Source organism: Excalfactoria chinensis, chromosome 4 (genome assembly GCF_039878825.1).
Source record: "Excalfactoria chinensis isolate bCotChi1 chromosome 4, bCotChi1.hap2, whole genome shotgun sequence".
NCBI classification, from domain to species: Eukaryota; Metazoa; Chordata; class Aves; order Galliformes; family Phasianidae; genus Excalfactoria; species Excalfactoria chinensis.
The window spans coordinates 83932510-83946946 of record NC_092828.1 but is presented as its reverse complement, the minus strand read 5'-3'; the positions used below and the strand labels follow the sequence as shown (position 1 = coordinate 83946946).

The 14437-nt window shown below is 46.0% G+C and overlaps 1 long non-coding RNA gene across 1 annotated transcript; it reads left to right on the top strand.

Moving 5' to 3' along the window:
• The first annotated feature begins 1101 nt into the window (after positions 1-1101).
• On the top strand, positions 1102-14186 carry LOC140251199 (uncharacterized). The gene is made up of 4 exons (XR_011903380.1): positions 1102-1204; positions 2035-2165; positions 6603-6758; positions 13694-14186. It is a non-coding gene; the product is annotated as an uncharacterized lncRNA (long non-coding RNA).
• The last annotated feature ends 251 nt before the right edge of the window (positions 14187-14437 follow it).

Below are 14437 nucleotides of genomic sequence, written 5' to 3'. Positions count from 1 at the left end.
TATATTGAGACTAATACTAATCGTTCTGTAGTGTAGACTATAGCCATTGCTACGTCTGGGGATTCACTGTTGTACAGACTTCTTGCAGTGGTATTTGAGCTGTGTAGGATCTGGGTTTTCCTTTGAAACGTTGGAGGTCAGGAACAACTAGTCCCAGCTAAGAACTAATAGCCTGGAGCATAATTTCTCCATAGTGAGAGAGTATAGAAGCAGCATCTGAAAGTACAAAGAAAGTCACTGTGCTTTTTGCTCTCTCAGCAGACTTTAATGAAATTTTGAAGGGGGAAAAAATTGCTTCTTGGCTTAAAGCACGAGCTATGTTATTAATCTCTGCAAAGGAGTTTTATAATTGAAATGCCGATGGAACAGCAGCTCTACTGACTCAAATGGTGTCTTAACAGTATCTAGCATGGGCATATATGAGGCTGCATAATACTATGTCATGATCACAAGAGTTACCAATAATGCAGACATACTGAAAAATACGACTTAGTTGATACCAGTTCCTTTGAAACTGGGTTTTCTCCATTCTTATGGCACCTGGCACCTGTGTGATGTTGTAGGTATTCAACAAGACTTTCCCAAGAGATCCCATATACCGGAGCTACAAAGGTAGTGAAGAGTCTGGAGGGGGAAGATGTACGAGGAGTGGCTGAGGTTTGTTCAGCCCAGAGAAGAGGAGACTGAGGTGGTCCTATAGCAGCCAGAAAGTTGGACTTAATGGGGCTCCTTCCGACTTGGGGTATTCTATGATCCTACGGTGGGGGTTGTCTTTGGTGGGTTATTGGCATGTAGTACACTGCCTGTTGGTAGTACAGCATTGTCTTATGCTATTATTCTTATCAGGAGTTGCAAAAAAATCTTTGTATACTTAGACTGACAGGGTCTGTGGTCTCAAAACAGTAGCTGGCCATTAGAAAACAGAATAGCCTGCTCTGTACTGCTCCTTACCCTCAGCCTCTCAGGCAAACTGTGAAATTGACAGGCAGTTTCTTGGCCAGGTTAGCCTACGGGCCCTTTGGCCAAGCCAGAAGCTCAACTTTTCCCAGCACGTCCTGATCTGCATATGTTATTTGGGGGTTTTTGCTCCAGTGTGTGCTGGTTTTGTTCTTGTTGTGCAGCCCTGAGGAAATGGTGACCTCGCGGGGTGGGAGCGCGCAGGGAGACCTGCTCGGATCTGCCTCTGAAATGCAGACATCCAATGGTAATTTTTATTCAGATTTCTCTAGGTTTTCCTTTTCTTAAGGTTTCAAAAAGCTGCAAAGAAAGAGAGACATATAAATTACTAGTCTCAGCCGGTGCCTTTCTGTGTGCGTTTCTGATTAGTACACGCCAACATGCCTTCATTATCACCTTGTTTTGTACCTACCTGTCAGATATGTAAAGCAACTCTGATATCAGAAAATCTCATCTTCTGCTTCCCTTTGCTTGAAACTAGGTGAATGTGCAAACGAGCTAAGTGGGAAAAAAATAGACTGCAAGAAATAGCCCTGGCTTTCTAAATAACCATTTCCTTCCCTAAAGCGGAATGCAGATGCTGAAGTGGACAAGAAAACGGCAGCACAGGAGAACCAGCTTTGTCCTGGTCTGCACTGCTCTGATTCCCCTGTGGAGAGGAGCTCAGTTGGGAGCCCTCCGGGGTGCCCCAGAAGCTCTTCCTTAAAGATATCAAGGATCACCAGTGCTCTGGACCCCCACTGAGCTGCTGCCTCCCTGTCCTGAGAGCCTGTGGAAAACGATGCGCTGGTTGTATTGATCGGTTTAATACCTGCACTTTGTATTTATGGCGCACACGGGTCCTCGCGCTCCTTTTAAATGTTACATTAAAATACAGAGTGGCACCAGCTTTAAAGGGCTGAGGCACCAGGCTTCTTTCCTGCTCTTGTCTCCTATTGTGAAAAATTTGCAAAACTCTCAGGGAGGCTCTTGAATTACGGCTCTTCCCCTTCCTCATGATGCATGCAGAAAATAAATGTATTATTAATCTGCCCACTGTCAGAGATCTCTGCTCTCTCTCTCCCTGTCTGTACACAGGAGACGGATTGACAGGAACAGCAGACAAATGCAGAACGGTGTGGTGTGCGCTCAGGCTGGTGGGTCACCAAACGCTCGGGATGATGAGATGCTCGGTTTGAACCAGGGCTGCAAACCCCAGGAGCCATTTGGTGAGTTGCTGCTGAGCTCCTCTTTGGTCCCAAACACTGAGGGATTTGGTCTTGGGCTGTCCATCCACCTTCCTGCTCTGAGTGCTGGCATGCTCAGGGTTTCATGGCACGCAGACATGGTTTGCTGGCTCTGCGCTGTTTCTCCCCCCTGTATGGGCTGCTTCCTTCATCTGTGTGCAGTTCCAGGGGGAATGCTCTCACTCTTAGATGATATTCAAAAGGAGTTGGTTTCACATCGTGCAGCTCCTTAGTGGTTTGCTTTTTGCAGCTCCCCAAGCTGTGCTGCAGAGCGCTACAGCTTCCAGAAAGCCTCGATTTATCTGCAGGGAGACAGTGAGCACATCTCTCCCTCCCACTCCCCACATCAGAATATTTTCAATCAAAAACTTGGTTGGAATATCTGGGCACCAACCACCACGATACCACTGCAGCAGATACGGCCACATGTATGATGGGCATCCAGGGAGCATCAACACCTCCCATGCCTGTGGAGCAGAGATCCTTCTCCTTTCCTCAGCCTCCACCTTGATCATACAAAAACTTTGCTTTCTGATTCTGCAGATGGCAATTTTGTCCTTTTCTGGGTCAGAACACGAGGCTCACAGAGGGACAGAGGTTGCAGGAGTTCTGTTTGCACTGGGGTTGGGAGAGCAAAGAGCAGTGTTGCATCTTGCCTGCTGTGTGCATCCCTGGCAGAGCGGAGAATGGGCGGCAATAAAGCTGTGCTTGCCACGTGAATTAGTAATGCCTCTTTTACAGCTCAGTTTTAATGTTTTTTTGCTCTGTTGTTATTCTGATGGTGCTTTTTTAGTTCCATTTAGTGCTTAGCAGGGAGACTGTTGCAGTCCTTATTGCATGCAAAACAAAGTGATTGCTGTTTGCTTCCAGAAGTTCCTGTTTGCATTTCTTCCTGTTTTCAGAGGCCTGTTGGAGGATGGTCAGGACCCTGTTCCCATCCTGAGCACCACAGGGTGTGGAGAGGGAAGGTTATTTGGATTTGTATGAGCAAATTCACAGTCTGGAGACATGCGTCGATGCTAATTGATTTCCTGTCTCTTTTCCATGTCCAAATGATCTGCTATATCACCGCTATAAATATCAATAACCTCCTGGCTGGAAAGCGTGGCACAATGTCATCACCTCGTTGCAGTGTGTGCAAAGGGCAGGAGGAACACCACCTGCTGCTCAGCTCACAGCAGCCTTGTCTCCTTGGTGGCAGGTGTGTGCCTTTGTGCTTCTCCTCTCCACAGGGGACTGGGGGGAGTTGCCTCTTCTTTTCTCCCCATGCAGAACTGACCAAGGGCTGGCATGACAGTTATTTCTTGGCACGTGTCAATGGTCTTAATGGAACGGTTGCAATTGGAAGATGCTGGTGCCCATTCTGTGGATATAATATATTCAGTGGGCAGATGTGGGTGGAAGCCATTGAAGGATTATTTTTACACTACAGCTGTCATAAAGTGGTGAACAAAACTCCTGACCTTTGGAAAACAGAAGAAAGAACATAATGAGTAAGGAATGTAAGGACAACGTGACTTCTTGTGAACTGCCTGGATACAGGTTTGATAATAGGAAACGCTTCTCCAAAAGAGCAGTGCTGCAGTGGCACAGCTGCCCAGGGAGTGGTGGGGTCACCATCCCTGAAGGTGCTCCAGAACTGTGGGGATGTGGCACTGAGGTGATGGGCATGGTGCGGTGGGCTGAGGTTGGGCTTGGGGATCTTAGTGGTCTTTCCGACATTAATGATTCTGTGGTTCTATAACACCGTAGTGGGTAAGGCTGAGCAATGCATTTTGGGTTTTGCATTCACTAGGACTGCTCTGATGGTTTGATCTGGCCTAGAAATCACATGGTTCCTCTGCTGAGCTTTGGATTATGCAAGATTTCTTTGCTTGACCAAGGACACTTCACTTGGTATCTCTTGAAGTTCCAGTTGTCAAAGAATTCACCAATTCCAAACCCACAGAGATGTTTCCATGCTAACAGGTTACAGTATGGAACTCTTTACTATGAGTACAAGTGGGATGAAGAGCCTTGGATACATGGAAGCTATGGCCCTCTCTCATGTACCCAAGAAAGACCTATTCTGCAACCTAGTTCAACCAACTTTCTCAACGACTGCCCTCATTCATTAGGCTAGATAGAAATGTTTAATCTCAGAAATCAGGGACAACTCAAAGAGCCTAGAGGCAAGGTGAGTGACAGGGGCTGGGTGGTGATGTGGGTCAAGTAATGCAAGGGCAGATTCTGGTGAATAAGTGCTGAAGAAAAGTGAGATAATTCATGTCAGTCAATGTAAGGCCGTGAGAACAAGACCTTGTCACATTAACATGATGTTTTCTCATTAGATTACACTCAGGCTCGATAAAAGCAATACTATTGACCGAATATATGCAGATGTCTCTACGCATTTACGATTTTGCAAATTTTTTCTATCGATCAAAAATAGTATTGAATCATTAGGGCACACATTTAATAATAACAGTGGCCTCTGTCCAAAATGAAATGTCTTCATCTTACTTTTGTTCCTAAGGATCAGCTTTTGTCCTGAGCTTTTTGTTATCTTTTTACCTACAGTGTGGAAGAAAAAAAATTGAATGTACTAATAAGCTTTCCAAGTGATTACAAGATTGGGTGAAGAAAAAGCTGCTCTATGATGCACAACCTGGGCAGCTAGCTAAGCCAAGTGCAAGCAGACAAACATGCCTTCCAAGACATGCAGATGCAAGATTGAGCATTTAGAAAGAAATAATGTAGGTCAGGCTAGTAGAGGAGGAGGACGCTGTCTTAGGAAGCAGTAACTCAGTAAGGGAACAGTGGAAAACTGAATGCATGTGACTTCCTACTTGTGGTTGCAGCTGAAAGACCAGTGCATTTCCCGGGTATATGGCTAAGTATAGCAGGCAGTAGGAGGAGGGAGTTGTGTTACCTCTGTGTTTGGTATTGGTGCACAGCTGCTGGGTGTTGGCTGGGTTCTTGTGTCTGCATGTCAGAAAGTATGGGGACACACAGACCCCCTTCCCCTCCAAATGTCTGCAATCAGTGTTCAGTGCTGCACTTTGGTCCCCTGGCTGGACCACCTGGCATCCCACCATGCAGGCAGAGGGCATGGGCAGCCCACTGGGCAGGGGTTGTGGCCACATTGGTGCTGCCATGTGTGTTCACCCACACTTTGCATCTCACTGTGCTTGGTACCTCTCTGGTCACTTCATCGGTCAATGTGACGGCTGAGTGTTTTTGTCTGTTAAAATATCTGTTTGCATGCAATTTGTTTTCTCTTATCAACTTGTCCCAGGTCCCCCTTACACATTTGAAGGAGTTATTTATATAGAACACTTCATTTTCCCACAGGTCTCTCTGCCTGAAGTAATATTGTAAGCTAATTCCCTCTGGTAAGCAGTCTTATCCAGACTTTCCTTGTTCATCTAGAATTCAGCAGCATAGTTTTTAGAGATCTGAAGCCCCAAGATATCGTGCTGAAGCAGCTGAAGCCAGCACAGGAGATCAAATATTAAAACAGACGGGTCAGAGCAAGGCATGGAGCTCCATGAGGCCTCCTGAAACTCTCTGCAATGCTGCTGATTTCTGCAGAGACTTTTTCTATCGGTTCCCATTTGCTGCATGTTTGTTTCATTCATTTTTACTGTAATTATTGTGTCTTGGATTTTCGGTTTGCCCTTCTGCACCAAAGACATGTAGACGTCATTGCCAATAACAAATATCTCCTGCTTTTAACATACTGTTATTCAAAAGGTTAGGTTATCTCCTTGACAGCTTGACATTCAAGGATCACAAAGCTTCTCCACAACAACCATGCACGGGATGATCTAATTACGCTTTGACAGGTCATCCCACAAAACAATAAGTGGGACAGGAGGTATTTTATCTTGCTACTCTGCATGCTACACGTCAAAGGCATGAAGGCAGGAGAGCTTCAAAACAAACAATGCTCTCAGGGCTGGTGGTAGCTGATGCAGTGACCTGTCTGATTCCCGTCCACCTCCCACTGCTTGGCTGGCACCAGCCTTAGTGCCCTTGCAGGCAGTTTTATGCCAATTCCTGACTAAATGCTTCATAAGAAAAGTACCAGCCAGACCGAGCTGTTAGTTTTTTCCATGAACTGAGCCTTTCGGCTCGTTGCTGCCTCCTCTATTGTAATTTAGAATGAGATATTGTTGTGTTCTTGGCAGTAATTACACATGCATTATTATAAAGGTTTTGTTGATTAAAAAGGTAGAATGCATTATTTTAAATGGTCCAAATACTGTTTCCATTAAGATAAAGGGATTATTTAGTAGAATAGAATGTTGTTGAGCACTTATTTGGCATTTTTCCTCTTGAACGCGCTTTAGCAATGTTTGCCTAGGAAAAAAAAAGTCTTCTGTGTGACTGGAAGAGAGTGCTGGCCCTCAGAATTTGACATTTTCTCATTTTCAGGTGGAAGACCGGAGTTTTTTAAATGGCTTCCCAGTTTTGTGCAGTAGAGAATGTACCCTGAACAGTTCCACGTGCCTCCTGTGAGGGAGAAGGGTCCAACGCTACCATCACAACCCCAGAAGAAGACATTTCCCATTTTACAGAGCGTGTACCAAGGTTAGTCCTCAAGCGCTGGGCTCTGAGTGGCCCTGAGCATTTGGAAATGTGCTATGGAAGGAGAGACACTGAGCATGGGGGGCTGCCAGGGGGAAAACGTTAAAAACATAACTTTAATTGCTTTTGAAATGATTATCCTGTTGACCTTGGTAAATGTTGCTTTGGAAGATGCTTCGTACAACTAGTTGTCTTCCTCTTTAAAATAAAGGTTAGTTTAAGCTTATCGAGTAAATTAATTGCCATTGCAATGTACCGTGGAAAAAATGCTTTCACTCCATCCTGAAGACAGCTGTGAGGCCGTAACTCTCCTTCTGGATATAAGAATAAGTCCTTTGCCAGGGTAGTAATTATCTTAGCATCTGTCTCTTCCTTTCTGTTCTCTGAGAGCCCCTAACAGGGTTTGCAGATCAGAAAACACAAGGGAATTCTCAGCCTCACTCCCCGAGGACTGATATTTATGTCCTCACCTTCCCATATGCTGCCCCCTTTCCTTCACACCAGAAATGGGAGCAGAGCCAGCGTGCACTAATAATGGCATGTTCCCCATAATCGCCTCTCCTGGCACTCACAGCAGGGTGGGTGTTTGCAGGAGATGAGAGGTAATGGCCTTAAGTAAGTTATGCCAGGGGAGGATCAGGTCGGATATCATGGAAAAATTATATTCAGAAAGAGTGGTGCTGCACTGGCACAGCTGCCCAGGGAGTGGAGGGGTCACCATCCAGAGGTGCTCCAGAACCACGGTGATGTGGCACTGAGGGATGTGGGCTGGGGTTGGACAAGGGGATCTTGGAGGTCTTTTCCAATCTGAATGATTCTGTGATCCAAGGCAGAGCCATCGCCTTGTGTGTTGACAGCACTGCCACACCTGTTTTGCAATGTGAACAAATTGCATGGCTGGTGTGTGCCTTCCTCCTTTCAGGTTATTGACCATACAAATTAATTAAACCGATTCCAATATTGATCTCAATGGCAGTGTATACTTTGCAGCCCAAACTGCTTTCTTTTAACTACTCGTTCTCATCAATATCACAGACAGTTCTTTCTCCACTTGGGCAACTCCATCTATAGAACAGCCAGCATCCACATGATGACTTTCCAGAAGGGGCCTTGCAAAATCATCCTCTTGTCCAAGCCTTTCTGTACCGTTACCTAGAGTGTGATCGCTTTCTCTTGTGCTCCCAGCAGAAGAAAAGGGGGCAATGTAGGCCTTGCAAAGCATATAGATATAGAAACAATTACTGCTGGAAACAGTGAAATCATCCTCTGTGTGCAAGGCAGTGAAAGCCAGTGCTTGTCAGTGTGTATCTTCCCAGGGCAGAGCTCTCTGCTCCAGCCCAGGAGCACACGGAGCCTCTGGGACCCCTCCTTGTCCTCCTCAGAGGGTAAGGCTGTGTCTGCCTCCTCTCCGATTGCACTGACCTTCTATTGGCAGTCACCAGCCTTGTCTTCTGCAGAGGTGTCAGTTTGAATTTGCATAGCTCCCAGGGGTCTGATACATCTCTCTTTTCCCCCTCTGTAAGTTGAAGAGAGCCTCTCTTCCCGTTTCCAGTTTATCACGATCCTCTGCCTTGGGACCGACGCTGTAAGATCTATTAATTTCTCATTGCTCCAAGTTTAAACTGAAGACCCTCCTGTAACCCACTCGTAACCTTCACAGGAGAGTGGAGTATCCTTGCCAATTATCTCGGAGATAGCTTTATAAACTCATTCCCTCCAAATACGTTTTACAGCGGGAATAACTCATATATGAAAAAAAGATTCACCTTCCTTTCAGCAATGTCACTGGAGTCACGGCGCATTCAGAAGAAGTGGAGGCACCAGCAGGAGTCGTATGAAATCACACACGATTCCTCCTTGCTCCTTCTTTTCTCTCCGCCATCTCTCCCGGCTGTCAGAGCTCTCGGTCACATCTCCAGTAAAAGCATCTCCATTTCTAAGTCCTGACGCCCTTTGACATGGTCGATTTGTTCTTACCTCCCTTAGGACCAAAAATAAATGGGGAGACTTCTTCATTATCTTCCAAATGAGATGTGAAACTGAGGTCCTGACCACTTGTGATCATTAGAAAAATCCCATTGGCACTTCATGCAAGAGCAAGACCATTAGCCCTGATGTCCTGGCAGAAGTCCAGTTTGGGTGATTATAATTACATTTTGCCTGCTTTTGTAGCTTCAAATGGGTAATATGCTTTCCCTTCCTTGGTGTCCCAGCTCCCTGTGCAGGGCACACACTGCTGGTGCCTCAGCGAGGGCAGATTGAACCCTGGGCTGCTTCGCCCAGGTGGGTTTCAGCAGAGATAAGTCACAAGCTGCTTCTCTCCCAGCTCCACATCTTGGCTTTCCATTCAGCCTGTGACACTTCTATTACATGGGACTGAATAGTAAGTGTTTCCCAGTGACTGCACGTTTATTTTTGTTGTGTTTTGAGTTTTTACAGGCATGCAATCAGACCAAGCAATACGCTCATCTGCTCCAGGTGGAGCATGATTTTTTTCCCAGTCTTTTGCAGGTTTTCTTCTCGTACCTGTATATAACTAGTAGCTCTCTGATCATAGTAAGCCCTAAGTAAATAGCAGCCTGAGTTTGAACCGTGCTGGAGAGGAACCAAACTGGGATGAGTTAGTCTTCAAAGCTGCCACAATGGGAATTTGGCATCCCAATCCGATTGTGTTTCAAAAGCGTTCATGGGGGACTGTGAGCAAAATGCCACATAGCTGGGGAACGCAGCTGGCACCCTGTTTGCTGGCTGTGTCATAGCCCTGGGTGGGCTTCAGGAAACTCAGGACATCTTGGATAGGTGTTTCAGATACACGTGTGGCAAAAAGGTCCCAGTGCTAAAACCTGCCTCTAATCACTTGCATTTAATGCAGGCTCAGTTACACAGTTGTTCCGGTGACAACTGCTGCTACCTTTATCCTAAAACAGGCACTTTCTGTGAAACACGGGCACTTTCTTCAGTAAGAAAATGCACTTCTAATTGTGTCCGTGGGCTCAGTTCCTTCAGGGTGTAGACACACCAGGGTCACCACTCAGTCCTGGGCTTGCTGTCTGACTTTCCTGGAGCTGCAGATCCTCTGCCCTCTGGATGTGCTGGGAAGCTGCCCAGCTCTTTAAGACCTTTTCAATTCCCATTTTAAATCCGGAGTTTTGGTCTGAGTTCATTTGCTCTAGCTTTTTCGCCTGTGTTTGTTTGCCCATTTGGCTGGCTCAGTATGCATTTCATTTCCCTGGTTCCTTAGGCATTTCTTTGAAGTCTGATGAGAGCAAACATTTAAGCTACCTTTCCTAGTGGGAAATTCCTTCTGTAACCTCATGGGTGCCAGCCTGGCTCTGCAGCAGCTTGGCGAGACAGAGGGCTTAGACGGGGCATTGCAGAGCCATGCACCCAACAGCATCCACAATGCTGATTTCCAATGGCATCAAGTGTGGATATCCAAGCCAAGCTGCGGCCATGAAGGCTTCCCAACAGCACCATCCTTGCCATTGTGCAGCACAGGGACAAGCAGTGGTTGTGCTGGAGGCTGTGTCCTGGGCACAGTTGTGTGTGCAATGTCACCAGGATTCCTCACCACTCACTGCTGTGTTGCACCTCAGCTGTATCCCAAATACTGTGACAGAGAAGAACTTGTAGGAACAAAAGATATTTCTCCCTAAGCAAAGTGTTGCTGGAAAGGGCTAAGGCTGCAGGAAGCTTTTACTCCCCTATCTGTATTTGTAATTAAGCTTTGCATTAATATCAGATGAAATTAAGCTCTTTCCCTGTAATCGGGAGGGTGGCTGCTGCTGAGCATATGTGTTTAAAGCAGAATTGTACCTGCTGATCTTGATGAATGGGTCATTTGTGCTCTGAGTTTTCTCTGAAATGAGGAGGAGAGTACACAGCCCCAGTGCTGATAAGACATGCTGTTATTTTGTGTTCTGTAGCCATTTCTCCAGGAAGCCGTTGCTTCATTTGCATTGCTTTTTTAACCTTATATGCTCAGTGGGCCCAGGCGAGGCTTCTTTCTTCTTGAATTAAATGTAATCAGGCTGAGCAGTGAGGAAGAAATGATGAACGAGGACATCATTTTGGAAAACACATATCTCCTGACTGCTTATCTCAATGACATAAGAGGACTTGAATACAGTATGGAAAATATATGCAGATAGGGGCTCAGCGTATCATGCTGGAGAATAATAGCTCAGAGGGCCAGACCTGGCCAGAAACTGTTTATTACTTAGAGCATTGCTGTTGTAATTTATAAAGGTTAATCATTAAAACTTTAATTCTCTTGGAGGAAAATAGATGAGGAGTTCTGACATTTGTCATAGTTGCAGAGGAAAGGGACTGGGGGCAATGGAAGGAGCAACCTTGAGGGGAGAGTTGGTAGCAGTGGTGTGCACAGTTGGTGTCACTGGGGATGGAAAAACAAATTGCTGACCTGGCTGGGATTATACATGGTCCTTAACGCATGGCCAGGCCCAAGGCTGGATGGATTTGCTATAGGGGATCACAGGGGGCAAGGACAGGTGGCAGGAGCATGGTGCGGGGAGGGGATGGGTCAGCGGTGCACAAGGAGCAGGCACCAAGCATGGAGATCCTGGGCTGGCAGCAGCAACTCACAAAATGTTGCAGCATATGAAGACTCTGGAGAGCAAGAGGAAGAGGAGACTCAAATACAGCTTCACAAAGTGGAAGAGCACTGAGGTTGTCATTGGTAAGGCTGCTCTTCCAGCTCAGGGTGCACTTGTTAATGGTCCTATAAACTGGGTGAATAAGGAAGAGAAAAAAGGGGAAATACTTGCCAAATAATTTGCTTTTAAAATATGCCAATGTACTGTTGAAGTTATTTATTTGTTATGTGACTTCCTCTAGCTAGAATAGATCTGATAAAGTCTGGCCATGCAGAACCGAAATAGCATTGAAGCAGGCTTGTTCAGCACAGGTCAGCATGCAATTATGGAAACATCCACATATTTGTCTGGATCAGAGTGAGCCATTGTGCCATGAAAAGGAAGGAGATTTTTTGCACCGATAACGTGAATCCCGTGAGAAACAAAGTGCCTTTGCAAATCCAAGCCGTGGCCATGTTGTGCTGGAGAGCACATCCCAGAGCAAGGCCAGGGAGAGTCTGCATTAAGGGACTACTAATCATGGTAAGTAAAAATGGCAGAAAAGTCAGCGTTTAGAAAATAAATGGAGAGCTTGGCCACAGCTGAACCCCTGCTCAACCCCCAGCAACCCCCAGACCGCCAGTATTTGAACTGTGAGTCTGCAGAAGGTCTGCAGTGCTAATTGAAGGATGCTTATGAATGCAGTGTGGCACAGTTTGCCTGACCTCCATGCTGAGCATATTTCATTGCAGAAAAGGCCCTGAATGTTGTGCAAATCCTGACACAGCAGCAGTAAATCAGCTCCCAGGGAGCATCCAGGAAGCATTCCTCCTCAAAGGTCTGCAGCAGCCGGATGCGGGGGAAGAAGAGCTTTGGTTTGCAAGCTGAGCCCTAAATGAATTGAATTATGAGAGGGTATTAATTAGTGCCTCTGTTTATTGGCATTGCCATAAGATTTGCCACTAATTCACAGAGCGACTGGTTTGCCTTTCTTATCAAATGTGTGCTCTGGGATGCAGCCCCACAGTACACTCCTCACAGCCCCAGTGTGCAGATGCAGCCAAATGCAACTGTTGAAGCAGCAAAGAAAGCATGAAATTTATGAGCTCATTTTTGTTGCTGGCCTCCATCACTCTTGGGAGGTATCGGTCAGAGCCAGCCCATCCTGGTGGTAGCTTGGAGGACTGCATTCAGAGTACCTGAAGAACTGGGTGCAAGACTTGTGGCAAAATGATAGATCAAGGTTTGGCAGAGCAAACTGAGAACTGAATTTGGAAAGCCTCCAGTGGCTTCCTTTCTAAAAGTGACTGATATCCTTTCTGTGTTTCCTTCCCCTTTCCCTTTTCTCTTATTTCACTTTCAACGCATAGAATTTCCAGTTTTTGTTCGGTTCCCCTTTGTTTCTGACTTGCTTTGGCCATTATCTCCAAGTAGGACTGTAGTGCAATGAACCCAAGGTGCTCTTCTGTCTATCGGAAAGCTGCTGAACCTTGGAAACTAATCACAAAACCTCAACACGAGACAGGGACAGCAGCTGGAGCAACCTGGCAAAGGAGTGGCAGAAAACTCCAACACAAGGGAGGTCTTTGAGCATAAAATGGTGTGTGCAACAGGTGTCCTCCTGCTCTGGGCTGCGGTGGCTGCTATCCAAGGTCCAGACTGTGCCTGGAGCTGCCTTAGGAAGACATCATTCTCTCCTTCCTTCTCTTTCCATCTGTCTACTGGGAATAGAGAAAACACTTGCAAAGTGCAGTCAGGTAGGGGACACGTTCAGCAGCACCCGCTTGGAAGACCACTGTGTGTGATCTCAGAGATCATACAATAAATGGCAAAGTGTTATATATGGCAAAGGGAACCTCAGGCTTATAAAACAGCTACTTTTGGGAGTGCCACAGAAATCTGTCAAGTATTCCTCCTTCAGAAGATGTTACTGTGCAAGCCAAGGGCTCCTCACTTGCATGGAGATCAAAAACAATGCCTGTGAGTTAAGAAAGTGTGAAGGGGACATAGTCTTCCCCTCATATTTGCACACTGGTCTTTGGATTGCATTAAATAAATCAGCCCCACCAACGGAATGCGAGTGTTCTGAAATATTGTATTTGCTTTGGATCAGTTCACAACCAGATTGCTTTTATTTTGTTTCATAAGAAGTTGAGATTGGAGATGTATGGACATGTTACTCTTTATGTTTGCATCTGCCACGCTGGCAGGAGAAAAATGGTTGCTTGGGTTTTGTGAACATTCTCCAATTATTTTTCCAAAATGGTTTGGATGAAATACTGTTGGTTCATATAATTAGCTGAAATAATAAACTGGCAAGAGTTTGTTTTTGTTTCCTTTCAGAAGGAAAAATACTGCAATGAGCTCAACACCCTGCATCTTGGCATGCACTGGAATGCTTTGATGTGAGCAGCTCCGTGCGGATCATGCGCTGCACCCAACCCAATAGTGGTCCTGGTAGGGGGCAGCGAGTCCTGTGAGCCCCCACCTGCAACAGGCAGAGACCTGGGGGAAACCTGAGGGCTGGGTGTGGGACTCTAGTTCTGCCTACTGCTAGAATGATCTAATTTTGAGTTTGCTTTGGAAGCTTGCTTGTCTTTCTAAGCCCTTTTGGATGTGACAGTACCTATTTTTACCCTTGACTTCTGCAACAACCCTGCCTTCCCTACCTGCTCTCAGAACACCCCTCCTGCGCAGCATCCTCTGCTCCTCCATCCTGCAGGAGCTGTGTACACTCAGATAGAGGATCAATCACCATAATAGCTGTTGTCTTCAAGGTTTATTAATGCCTTCCAACTGAATTCCTGTTTTTCTGCTAATAACCCTTCCAGTGGAACACTTTGGTGGATACACAATTATTCATGTGGCAAACTTGCCACTTGAATGCTGGTAGGTAATTAGTAAGCTTTGCATCCAACCAGAAGCAAGTCATTTTTAATCTCTGCAATAGACTTGAAGCTGGGATTATTACATTGCAGGATTTTTACTTAAAGCAACACTCTGGAAGGAGGAACAGTTGCTGTCTGTTGAGGTAATTAGGGGGGCACAGGTGTTCCTCATAGAGATTCATTTGGTCCCACAGTCCAT